At 42.2% G+C, this 14,061-nt stretch overlaps 1 protein-coding gene across 2 annotated transcripts in view; it reads left to right on the top strand.

Moving 5' to 3' along the window:
• Nucleotides 1-14,061, top strand: part of LOC122542640 (circularly permutated Ras protein 1-like) — a 112,579-nt gene that overhangs the window by 96,666 nt on the left and 1,852 nt on the right. The gene's annotated exons all lie outside the window — the stretch shown is intronic.

Here is a 14,061-nt window from a genome sequence, read left to right as displayed (position 1 = left end):
ATTGAATCATAACAGAATAATTAGTATCCATCATCTGGTACCACTCACCCTGGCGAGTCTATCTCCTTTTGAAAGTCCAACCAATCAGGTTTGAACTCCACGTGGCATAAATATTGCCTCTTGAAATGATATTCTAGTGAATTGCCCTGATAAGTACAAGATGAAAAGCTGCAAAAAAACCTTTATTTTTAGTAATAATTTCTGTATTTATGATTCCAGATGTTCGAAGCTTTTTAAAAATTATGTAAGGGCACTGTGCTTCTCGGATTTGACCATTCACTGTTGACAGCACCTTTGCAGTACTGCTTTATAATAACCATAACGGCTTTACTTGTCAGTTTAAGACAAAGAATAAGTCCATTTGAAACCGGAATTTTACATTGATTGCAATTAAACAGAATAACATAATTCTAGGTTAAATGATGAATGTACCCTGATTCGATTAAATATAAACCTCCCTATTGTTTTGGACCAGACCAAACCCTACCCCCAAATATAGTAAGGAGATGACTTAGACCATAACTTTCAAATTTATTTAAAAGTAAGTGTAAGGTGCTATGTGCCATATTAATTTGTTTGGTCCATCATTATTCTGTAAGAAGTACACACTGCCTGGAGCAGATACCTTGGCACCAAGGTGACAGTATCCATCTGCAAGAACATAGAATGTTACAGCGCAATACAGGCCCTTCGGCCCTCGATGTTGCGCCGACCTGTCATACCAATCTGAAGCCCATCTAACCTACACTAATCCATGTATGTCCGTATGCTTGTCTAATGACGACTTAAATGTACTTAAAGTTGGCGAATCTACTACCGTTGCAGGAAAAGCATTCCATACCCTTACTACTCTCTGAGTAAAGAAACTACCTCTGACATCTGTCCTATATCTATCACCCCTCAATTTAAAGCTATGCCCCTTCGTGCTCGCTGTCACCATACTTGGAAAAAGGCTCTCCCTGTCCACCCTATCTAACCCTCTGATTATCTTTTGTCTCTAAGTCACCTCTCAACCTTCTTCTCTCCAACGAAAACAGCCTCAAGTCCCTCAGCCTTTCCTCGTAAGACCTTCCCTCCATACCAGCTAACATCCTAGTAAATCTCCTCAGCACCCTTTCCAAAGCTTCCACATCCTTCTTATAATGCGGTGACCAGAACTGTACACAATACTCCAAGATCAGCCGTACCATAGTTTTGTACAGTTATAGCATAACCTCCTAGTTCCGGAACTCGATCCCTCTATTCATAAAAGCTAAAACACTGTGTATGCCTCTTTAACAACCCTGTCAACCTGGGTGGCAACTTCCAAGGATCTGTGCACATGGACACCGCGATCTCTCTGCTCATCTATACTACCAAGAATCTTACCATTAGCCCAGTACTTTGCATTCCGGTTACTCCAACCAAAGTGAATCACCTCACACTTGTCCGCATTAAACTCCATTTGCCACCTCTCAGCCCAGCTCTGGGGGGAAATTGCGGTCCTTGCAGAAGGAGGCCATCTGTGTTGTCCTTATTTTGGACTGGTCCTCCTGGGAGCAGATGCGGCGGAGACGAAGGAATTGGGAGAATGGGATGGCGTTTTTACAGGGGGCAGGATGGGAGGAGGTGTAGTCCAGGTAGCTGTGGGAGTCGGTTGGTTTGTAGTAGATGTCCGTGTTGATTCGGTCGCCTGAGATAGAAACAGAAAGGTCTAGGAAGGGGAGGGAGGAGTCCGAGACTGTCCAGGTGAATTTGAGGTCGGGGTGGAAGGTGTTAGTGTAGTGGATGAACTGTTCAACCTCCTCGTGGGAGGTTGAAATGCTGCTTAACCAACTCACCTGCTATATTTAATCTCTCCTGAACATTTGACACACCATCTATGTTGTCTCTGAATGCTGATTTGCTAATTTCTCCTTAATTAATTTCAGTGGTCCTCTCACTGCATGCTCAAATTAATTCAAATAGTCTGAATGTAGTTGATTAATTAGCTGCATCTCTAATTGCAAAAAATACAAATGGAATTCCTTTATCTCAGTCCTTTGGATTCTTTTCACTGTCGGCCCTTTACATGGTCTTTTAAGTTTAATGCCACCATTCTGATGCTGCCAACGATTCAGTTAATTTAAATCTGTCCATAATTTCCTTGATTAACTTTGACGTAAAATTTGATCCTTGGTCTGATTGTATCTCTTTAGGTAGTCCGTATTTAGTTTAAAACAAAATTGAGTGACTCTTCTATAATCCTTTTAGCCTTGATATTTCATGGAATTACCTTAGGAGACCCAGTAGACACATCCATTTTGATCAACAAATTTTGATTCACACTTTTTGTTTTAGGGAGAGATCCTATGTCATCAATTAAGGCTCTTGTAAAAAGTCTCTCAAATGCTGGAATGGGTATTATGTTTGATTTGATTTATTGGTGTCACTTGCACCTAGGTACAGTGAATAGTTTGGTTTTGCATGCAGTACAGGCAGATCATACCATACAAAGTGCATAAGGTGATAGAACAGAGCGAAGAATACAATGTTACAACTGCAGAGAAACTTCACAAACAGTGAGATCAACATTAAATTTAAAATTGAGAGGTCCATTCAGAAGTCTCATAACAGCAGGGAAGAAACTGTTCTTTAATCAGTTGGCTGGGATGGGAGGGGTCTTTAATGTTGGCTGCCTTTCCATGGCAACAAGAAGTATAGATGGAGTCAGTGGATGGAAGGTTGGTTTACATGATGCACTGGGCTGTGTTCACAACTTTTGTAGTTTCTTTCGGTCCTCAGCAGAGCAGTTGCTGTACTAAGCTGTGATGCATCCAGATGGAATGCTTTCTCTGGTGCATCTGTAAAAATTGGCAAGAGTCTTTATGGACTTGGTGAATTTCCTTAGCCTCCTGAGGAGGTAGAGGCATTGTTGTGCTTTCTTGACCGTCGCATCAACATGGGTGGACCAGGACAGATTGTTGGTGACCATCACTTTCAGGAACTTGATGCTCTCAACCATCTCCACCTTGGCTACATTGTTGTTGACAAGGACATGCCATCCACTCAGCTTTCTGAAGTCAATGCCCAGCTCTTTCGTCTTGCTGATGTTGAGGGAGAGATTGTTATCTTCAAACCACACCACCAAGCACTCAATCTCTTTCCTGTATTCTATATCGATGTTGTTTGAAATCTGGCCTACAATGGTAGTGTCAGCAGTGATATTATAAATGGAGTTAGGACGGAATTTGGCCTTACTGTAAACTCATGACTGGTAGTTGAGTAAGGGGCTGAGTAAACAGGCTTGCTTGACACTGGTATTGAGGATTGTCATGGGGGAGGTGCTGTTGCCTATCCTCACTGCGGTCTGTGGGTCAGGAAGTCAAGGATCCAGTTGCAGAGGATCCAGAGGAGACTTCGGAGTTTGGAGATTAGTTTGGTTGGACTTCGAGTTGAAGCTGGAGCTGGAGCCAATTAGTAGGAGCCTGATGTAGGTTTCCTTGTTATCTAGGGATGAGTGTAGGGCCAGAGAGATGGCATATGCCATGTACCTGCTGTGACAGAAGGCAAATTGGAAGATATCAAGGCAGGTTTGGAGACAGGAGTTGATATGAGCCATGACTAACCTCCCAAAGCACTCCATAGTTATGGAGGTCAGAGCCCAACAGGCAATTGTGACTGAGGCACACTGCATGACTTCTTTTTAGTACCAGGATGATGGTTGTCTTGAAGCAGGTGAGACTTCAGGTTGTAGTAAGGAGACATTAAAGATGTCAGTGAATACTCCTGCCAACTGATTTGGGCAGGATTTGACTGCATGGCCAGGACTCTATCTGGAGCAGTTGTTTTCCATGGATTCACATTGAAGAAGGCCGATCTAATGTCCACAACTGTGACTGAGGGAACAAATGCATCTGAGACTCTCTAGGCAGGTGATATTGCGTCACTGACCTACTGTTCGAAATGAGTGCAAAATGCATTAAACACACTAGGGAGGGGTATAGTTTTGTCCACTATTCTGTTCTATATCGCTTTGTGGCCCATTTTGTCATGAAGGCCTTGTCACAAATGGATTGGTGTCTGTGTGATTAGTTTGGGTCTTTAGCTTCATGTGATATTGCCTCTTTGCGTCTCCAACAGCGTAATGGAGGTTATATCTAGATTTCCTGTAAAGGTCAGGGTCATCTGACTTGAACGTCACATACCTGGACTTCAGTAGAGAATGGATAATTCATGCTTTCCAGTTGGGGAGCATTCAGATGAATTTCTTCAGCACACAGTCTTCTACACACTAATCAAGTTTGTGAAGTAATGGTATATCCATTCAGGTTGGCCGCTGAGTTGTTGAATATGACCCAGCCCACTGATTCTAAGCAGTCCCATAGACACCCTTCCAGCCTCAGACCAACACTGCGCTGTTTTCTGTACTGGGTTCTCATGCTTCAATTCCTGTATGTAAGCTGGGAGGAGGAGCACAGAGTTATTATCTGATTTTCCGAAATGCAAATGAGGGATGGAACGTTCAGCATCTTTGGTTGCATTGCAATGGTCAAGGTTATTCGGGGCCTCTGGTGGATCAGGAGACATAGAACAATACAGCACAGAACAGGCCCTTCGGCCCACGATGTTGTGCCGAACATTTGTCCTAGCTTAAGCACCCATCCATGTACCTATCCAATTGCTGCTTAAAGGTCGCCAATGATTCTGACTCTGCCACTCCCACAGACAGCGCATTCCATGCCCCCACCACTCTCTGGGTAAAGAACCTACCCCTGACATCCCCCCCTATACCTTCCACCCTTCACCTTAAATTTATGTCCCCTTGTAACACTCTGTTATACCCTCTGTTAGCTTTTACCACCCAGGTTCACATGTGACCATCTGGGTGGGGTTTCAAAGGCTGGATGGCAAACTTCAAGTCTTCATCAAGTTCATCATCTTCACTGAGTGTGGAAGGGAGTGTGAGAAATTGGGGATCAGAGATGCATGTGTACTATATTGACTGTAATTCCATTACTTCTCAGAGCATCTGCTTGCCAGAAATAGGGCTTTGAATCATAGATAAGCAGGCAGTAAATGTTGTTGCAATCCACGGGCCTCTAGAGAGAAATTATGTTTCTCACATGAAATGAAAGCAGAGTTCTGGTTTACTTTCTTTGTAGTCGCTGGTAATATTATAGTTGCATCTGCTAGACTATCCACAACTCCACCAATCTTCGTATCATCTGCAAATTTACTGACCCACCCTTAGACTCCCTGTTCCAAGTCATTAATAAAAATTACAAACAGCAAAGGACCCAGAACTGATCCCTGCGGAACTCCACATGTTGGTGATATCCTGGTAGCACACTTTTGAGGTTAGCCTGGTCGAAGTCATCTGTTGCAATTAACAAGACTTCAGTATTTTGTCTCAAATCTATTTGTAACAGTGTATATTTTATCAAGTGCAGTCTTCACTTTTGCATGGGTTAGGATGTATAGAGGAACCTCGATTATCCGAACGAGATGGGCGGGCAGTATTTTGTTTGGATAATTGATTATTCAGGTAACTGATTCAATGTCTCTCCTCTGGGACTTGGAGTTTTCTGAAGTTTTCTTTTTCCTTGCTCTGCCTGCCTTGCTCCCTCTCTCTGTCTCAGGGTTTGTTTCTGAGCAGATACACACTTGTGTGAAAGAAACCTGAAACATTGCTGAAGCCTCCGCCCGTTCCCCCCATCATCAGTTCAATGGGATGGACAGAGTGAGCACTTGCTCGGTCCACTGCCTGTTCAGTAGACGGGGTAACTGCACACCGCCGTGGCCCCGCCCCTGCCCTGCCCCCCACCATCACCACCCTGCTATCCCCGGAATGGAGACGGCAGCCATACTGGACACTAATAACAAGATTGCTGCTGCCTTTGGGGGATGAGTCTCAAAATAGCGAAGGCGTGTGCACACACACGCAAATTTTTACTGCAACCTTTTGACAAGTTCCACCTTTGCCCTGTACAGGACAATGCTGGAGAGATTATCTGGAGAAGGGGGGTTTAGGGTACACCCCTGTGTAGAACTCCAGGGAAAGTGTGGGGAGAGAGAGAGGTCAAGGGGTTAATCATTTGGAGATGTTGCCTGGGCTCCCATCGATGTCCAGGACTGTTTTTGGCAGCATTTCAGTAACTGGAATTCACTTTTAAACATTGTAAACAAAAAACACGATCAGTGTTGGTAGCACCTCTTTGATGTAATGTTTCTATCGGGACCTTCAGATCTTCGAATAATCCAAAATTCAGATAATTGATATTCGGATAATCAAAGTTCCTCTGTAGTCTGCTGTCAAGATTGTGGAGGTGAACTTGCACAGCAGGTAGTAGGGATGGCAAGTCAGTGTTAGATATTCTAGGTCAGAGAAGCAGTAACTCGTAAGGGTCACCACATCTGAGCACCAGGAGGTGTTGATTAGGAGGCAGACCCCACCACCCTGTGCCTTGCCTGAGGACACCATTGTAGTCCATACATTGTTTAGAGAAATCTTCCAATTGTAAAACACAGTCAGGTGTAGAAGGAGTGAACTATTAAGCGTGCTAATTTTATCACTGCCTAGAGATTTCTCACATGTATGAGATGTCCAGCCACATCTTTATACAGCCCAGGCTAATCAAAATGTTTTTGTATTTTGGCTTGAGTTTTTCTTAGACTGAAATTACCTCCTACTGGCAATGCAAATGCTACCTTAACCACTTTCTATAACTTGCTGGTCATGCAACTTGAATGTGTGATGGTCTCTGTTTGCCTGTCCTGACTTCAGTTTTAACATTATAACATTCTGGGATACACTCTGATTCATGTTCTGTATTTGCTTTTTGATACAACTGCTTTTATCTTTCCATATTTCTGTTATAATTCCTCTAACTTCTCTGAACTAAATATATCCACTTTCTCCTTCACCAGTCCTTGTTTGTTCTCAACCATTCAATCAAAATAGTTTTTGATAATTGAGCTTCACTTTCCTTACCTTTACTCTTTGATTTCTCCTCCTGTTTTAACTGTGGCTTTGTGACCTTGTTACCACACAGTCAGGAGAAATCCCAAGATATACTTCCTGTAACACCTTAGTCGTCTGACTTTCCATTGACTTTTCGACTACTGTAGACGTCACTGCCACCTGTGATCTAGCTGTCATTATCACGGATAAATTGTATTTCCAGAAGAGAGTTTCTCTATCACTCCCACCATCAATTCACTCTTTTTCACCTTATATCATGGAACAGTACTCTTTGCACCATGAATTCCACATATCACCATCTTTTTGGCAATACTCCTTCTGAACTGCATGTCTCCTCATCTCTCACCATCAAGATTGACATGTTCCCGTATCTCCTAAAATTTTAATTTCTCTACCTACTCCTCCTGGTACACATTAGTAAACCTTACCCACACAGTAAATTCTTTAAAGAGATCTCGCACTTTCGTCTCGACCAACTGTTGACCAGACTTTTTTGCTTCATCTGCAGTCTCCTGTACCACTTGAATGAACCCCATTGGCTTATCCAGTTTTACCACCTCTGTCTTCCTAATTTTTTTTCTAAATCGCCAACATTGCAACTTCATGTTTCAAACCTTTTTGAAGTGAAAGCACCTGAGGTTTAATACTTCTATTCCACACCACCACCCCCCGCCCCTGCCCCTGCCCCGCCCCAGTCATGCGTTTCCTTTTTAGCCTGTGGTAAACTATCTTCAATGAGATCTCCTTTTCCCTTGCCACCTGAAGATCTCTCTTTTCTCCAATTCCTATCCCTCTCGGATTAATGTTGGAAGCCAAACGTTGATTTAAGAACTAACTCATAATCATTTACCATTCTGCTGCTAACAAAGGAAAAGCATCCTGTCTATTTACCCTACCCGTACCCCTCACGATTTTATAAACCTCTATAAGGTCACCCCTCAGCCTCCGACGCTGCAGAAAAAAACAGCCCCAGCCTATTCAGCCTACCCCAATAACTCAAGCCCTCCAACCCTGGCGATATCCTTGTAAATTTTTTTTAAACTCTTTCAAATTTGACAAGATCCTTCCTATAGGAGGGAGACTAGAATTGCACACACTACTCTAAAAGTGCCTAACCAATGTCCTGTAAAGCCGTAAAATGACCTTCCAACTCTTATTGTCTATGCACTGATCAATAAAGGCAAGCATATCAAATGCCGCCTTCATTATCCTATCTGTCTGAGACTCTTACTTTCAAGGAGCTATGAAACTGCATTCCAAGGTCTCTTTGTTCAGGAACACTCCCCAGGACCTTACCATTAAGTGTGTAAATACTGCCCTGTTTTGCCTTTTCAAAATACAGCAATTCACATTTATCTAAATTAAATTCCATTTGCCACTCCTTGGCCCATTGGCTCATTGATCAAGGTCCCGTCGTACTGTGAGGTAGCCTGCTTCACTATTCCCCAACATTCTATATCTTCCATATCCTTCTCCATAGTAAACTCTGATGCAAAATACTCAAGTTAGTATCTCACCCATCTCCTGCGGTTAAACAGACAGGCAGACTTGCTGATAGTTATGAGGCCTTATTCTCTCCCTAGTTACCCTTTTATCCTTAATATAGTTACAAAATCTCTTTGGAGTCTCCTTAACCCTATTTGCCAAAGCTGTCTCATGTCTCCTTTTTACCTTGCACTTTTGGTGTCATCTACAAACTTACTAACCATACCTCTTATGTTCACAACCAAATCATCTATATAAATGACAAAAAGCAGTAGGACCCAGCACTGATTCTTGTGACACACCACTAGTCGTAGGCCTCCGGTCTGAAAAGCAACCCTCCACCAACACCCTCTGTTTTCTACCTTCGAGCCACTTCTGTATCCAAATGGCTAGTTCTCTCTGTATTCCATGTGATATAACCTTGAAAACCAGTCTACCAGGTGGAACCTTGTCGAATGCCTTACTGAAGTCGATGTAGATCATGTCCACCATTCTGCCCTCATCAATCCTCTTTGTAACTTCTTCAAAAAACTCTATCAGGTTAGTGAGACACAATTTCCCACATACAGAGCCATGTTGACTAATCCTAATCAGTCCTTGCCTTTCAAAATACATGTAAATCCTTTCCCTCAAGACTCTGTCCAATAAACTTGCCCATCACCAATATCAGTCTTGCCAGTTTATACTTCCCTGCCTTTTCCTTACTGCCTTTCTTAAATCATGGCACTACGTTAGCCAACCTCCAGTCTTCTGCCACTTTGGTGGCTATTGATGATGTAACTGTCTCAGCAAGGTGTCCATTAGTCACTTCCCTGGTTTCCCACAGAGTTCTAGGGTACACCTGATTAGATACCAATAATTTATCCACCTTTATGCTTTGTAATGTGTCCAGCACTGGACATTTTTCAATACATCGTTATTTATTTCCCACGTTCTATATTGCCCATGCTGTCTCCTTCTCCATAGTAAGCTCTAATGCAAAATAGTTAGCATCTCACCCATCTCCTACAGTTCAACACAGAGGCAGACTTGCTGATCTTTAAGGGGCCCTGTTCTCTCCCTAGTTACCTCTTTGACCTTAATGTATTTATAAAATCCCTTTGGATTCTCCTTAACCCTATTTGTCAAAGCTACCTCACATCCCCTTTTAACCCTCCTGATTTCCATCTTAAGGATACTCCTACTGCCGTTATACTCTTATAGGGATTCAGTCCATCTCTGCTGTATATTTCTAACATATACTTCCTTCTTTCTCTTGACCAAAACCTCAATTTCTCTGGTCATCCAGCACTCTCTTTAAGTACCAGCCTTGCCCTTCATCCTAATAGTAACATGCTGTCCCTGGACACTTGTTATTTCATTTTTGAAGGTTTCCCATTTTCCAGCCGTCCCTTTACCCTGGAACACAAAGCTGCCAGTCCTGTCCATCCCTGAGCCATGTCTCTGTAATTACTCTGATATCCCAAACCCATGTTCCCAGTCATGTCCTCAGTTTATCTGCCTTACCTGTTATGTCTCTTCTGTGGCTTTGTCCCTGCTTGCTCTGACTGTTTGACTTACTCCTTTTCCCAATTGTACCAGTCTCAGACTGATCTCTTTCCTCACTATCTCCCTGGGTTCCCCCACTCCTCACCCAACATACCCACGTGGCCAGTGGCCATTTCCTTTGGTTAGCCACTTTCTCAAATGAAATGACAGAGACTTCTATGTCCTTTTTGTTGAACTCAGGTAATGGGTTGGATGTATTTAAACAGATCTCCACTAGGCCTTCGGCTACGACAGGTTAGCTCGTCATCATTGTTCTAATCACTACTCTCACTTTTTAACTTCATCTGCACCATTTTAAGTTAACTTGCACTTTCCATTGCCAACTTCTGAAGTTCAAAATCTCTCTTTAATCCTTCCTGCTCCTGGGGTTATTCTTTCTGTTTCTTTTTCTTCTGCTTTCAATCATAACTCAAACTGTTTCATTTCCATATTCAAACTATTTTAATTATTTTGCTCTTTGTTTCATTGCAGTTATCTCTATCTCTTTTGCTTTGTCTCTCATTTTTCCTTGCCATTGCTTCTAATTCAAACTGCTTCATTTGAATTCAGTTGAATTTTAGCCATTTCCAAATATTCCGATTGCATTCCTGGCAATTGTGAATGCTGACCTATTGCTAGCATTATCTCCCGTTTCCTCATGGATGAATACAACTCCAACTTCAGCCTATCTGCCAATTCTAAAAGCTTTGCCTTACTCACCTTCAGTGAACCATCTCAAGTGAGTTCTTTCAATTCCAGGAAAATCTTAGCCACTGAAAGAACCATTATTTCCTAAATTATTGTTGTTCAAGGCTTCCTCTGAAGCTAAACTTATTGGTGTTCTCTAATCATCAGATCATTTCTTCTGTTTATTAAATTTGTTCTTCTGTTTAAAACTCCATTTGGTTTAAGTACCAAGCACCAAGGTGCCAAGCAGCAGTTTGGGATGTCTGGTGATTGTATATCACGTGCTTGTCCATCTTCTCTCTCTCTCTCATTTCAACACTTACTTTCAGACTGAGTTGGAGTAATGCAAAAGCTCAGAGAATGGATGGTAACAGAAATGTCAGCAATTGCCTTCAAATATTTCTCCATTTCTTCTAAAACTGTAATTTGGAAGTTTTTCAATATCCATCATCCTTTCAGGCAGTTTATTCCAAATCACAACAATTCAGGGTGAAAAAATTTCCTTGTATCATCTCTGGTTCATTCGCTTTTCATCTGAAATAAGTGCGCTGTCATTACCAACCCAACTGGAAAAAGCGTAATTTACTGTTGAATACCAAAATAGAGCCATTAATCTTAGTGTACAGAGGCTAGTCCCAACCCAGGACAGACCATTCTGCAGACCTTTCCTACTTTGCAGAATTGTTTTGAAACCAAAGGAAGGTAAAGTCACATCATTTGGAATCTGCTTTTTTAAAATTCTAGGTGTGTTTTTTATTTTTTGTTTTTTTTTAATCCAACTTGCAGAGATGTTATGACACACCACTGGAGCAGGTGGGACTTGAACCCAGGCCTCCACAGCCCAGAGATGGGGACACCAGCACTGAAACAAGGGTCCTTACTTCTGCTTTATAAATATTTTCTAATCAATTCTTCAAAGATGCTATTATACTTGGAGCAGGTGGGATTTAAACATGGGTCTCCTAGCTCACAGGCAGGGGTGTTACCATTGTGACACAAGAGTTCTCCCCAGGGTCTGTTTTGTAAAGGGCTCAGCTGGGCAGGCCATTGCCTGTTACAAAGGAAACACATACTCAGTAAGCTCCATGGGAGGTTAATTAATAACTCCGATGAACCATGTAGGGATTATCATATGTTATGGACCAGAACAAACCCCCTCAAAATACATCCAAGGAGATATCCTAGACCATGACCTTTTATCTTATTAAAGGCAAGTCTAAGTTGCTGCATTCTAGGCATGAATGGATTAGTCAAATTGCTGGGCTTTAAGCAAAACATACTCTGTTCTTATACCACAGTTAAAATACAAACAAAAATAAAGAATTGGCAAAACATTTAATAAAATAATATTATTTAACGACTACTCAACTATTTCAATAAAGCAGAATCCTATAAACACACCCCTGGCCAATTCAGCAAAGCAGATTTGATCACTTGCTTCTTCCGTCCAGGAGAAAGGAACACCAAAACAATTAATCTCGCAGCAGAGAGAAAGCTCGAGCTTTTTGTAGCAGGGGAGAGAGTTGAATACCATTCTGCTTTTAACACCATAATTCCAATAAAACTGATCTCCAGACTCTGAGACCTAGGTCTTGGTTTCCCCCCTCTGAAACTGATCCTTGACTTCCTGACCCAAGGACTGCAATCAGTAAGAATAGGCGACAACACCTTCTCCACCATAATCCTCAGCACTGGTGCATTGCAAGGCAATGTACTCAGCCCCCCGCTCTACGCCTTATACAGTCACGATTGTGTGGCCAAATTCTGCCCCAACACCATATACAATTTTGCTGATGACGCCATCTTTCTGGGTTGGATCTCAAACAATAACAAGACAGAACACAAGAAAGAGATCAAGTGCTTAGCGGCTTGGTGTAAAGGCAATAATCTCTCCAAAGTCAGAAAAATAAAGGAGCTGTTCATTGACTTCAGGAAATAGTTGGAGGGCATCAATGGTGGTGAGGTTGAGATGGTTGAGAGCATCAAATTTCTGAGAGTTAAGATCACCCATGTCAACAAGACTATCAAGAAAGCACAACAAAGTCTCTACTTTCTCAGGAGGCTAAGAAAATTTGGCATGTTCACAAAGACTTACCAATTTTTATTGATACATCATAGAAAGCATTCCATCTGGATGCATCACAGTGTGGTATGGCAACTACTGTACCCAAGACCACAAGAAACTACAGAGAGTCATGAATACAGGCCAGTCCATTATGCAAGCCAGCCATTGAGTCCGTCTATACTTCCCACTGCCTCAGGAAAGCAACCAACATAATCAAAGAGCTCTCCCTCCCGAGTTATACTCTCTTCCACCCTCTTCCATCAGCCAGAAAATATGAGAGTTTGAATACACGTGTGAACAAGTTCAAAAACAGTTTCTTTCTTGCTGTTATCAGACTCTAGAACGGACCTCTCCTATGTCTCTCAGCACCTTCTCTGCAGCTGTAACACTGCATTCTGCATTCTGTTCTGCCAACCTGATCCACTTTGTATGGTGCAATCTGCCTGAATAGTATGCAAAACAACATTTCACTGCATCTTGGTACATGTGACAACACTCAATCAATCAGTCTAGCAGCTTAAACTCTAGAAACCCCAACATCTTCAACAGAAAGCAAAAATAAAGCCCTGGATTTGTGAGAGCCTGACTCTACCCACTCATGCTTCTTTTAGTTAACTTTTTAAAAAACTTTTACTTCGCTTTCCATGGTACAGACAGCTTGGCAAGAGATTAACAATACCCCTCTTAAAGAAAAAATACAACTGAACAAATCTCTCAAATCACTTACAACCCCTCCGCCCTGCTCTGAGTCAGGAGGCTCCCCCTCGCACCTGTGTTGATGAGTCCACCTGCATGACATTCCCAGTGTATCTATTCCCATTGCTTTCCAGTTCTGGCTGAGGACCATATAATAATCAGGCGAGCATTTCTTCTGTTGAAGAGTCACTGCAGGGATTTTGTTCTCAGTGGCTTGTCTGTTTAAAATAATCACCTCTGTGAGGGTTCCTGCTGATTATGGCCAAGGTGTTTTATTTTGTAATAGTCTCCCTGGCTCAGAGGAACACTCCCACCATGCCACAAGAGCCCTCTGGGTCGACTTTATTTTTTAAATTATTATTTTCTTTTATAGTTAGAAGTGCCGTCACACTCAACTGAGTGACTTTCCAACCCCCAAAATCACCGTTACATTTTGTTTCATTTTTCCCCTCTTCTTTTAATGATTAACCACCAGTAATCACCCATGTAGTCAGCTATATACAGCGCAACCTTGGTTATTGGAATTTGATTTGAATTTCGTTTGAATAATCGATTATTCGGTTAATCGATTAAATGCCTTTCCTCTGGGGCTCAGAGATTTTAAAGTCTGCTCCCTGTTGAGGAGACTGCAGCAGCACACAGTGCCCAGCCCCTGCCC

This window comes from Chiloscyllium plagiosum, chromosome 40, assembly GCF_004010195.1.
Source record: "Chiloscyllium plagiosum isolate BGI_BamShark_2017 chromosome 40, ASM401019v2, whole genome shotgun sequence".
Lineage (NCBI taxonomy): Eukaryota > Metazoa > Chordata > Chondrichthyes > Orectolobiformes > Hemiscylliidae > Chiloscyllium > Chiloscyllium plagiosum.
This window is presented reverse-complemented; position numbering and strand designations above follow the sequence as displayed.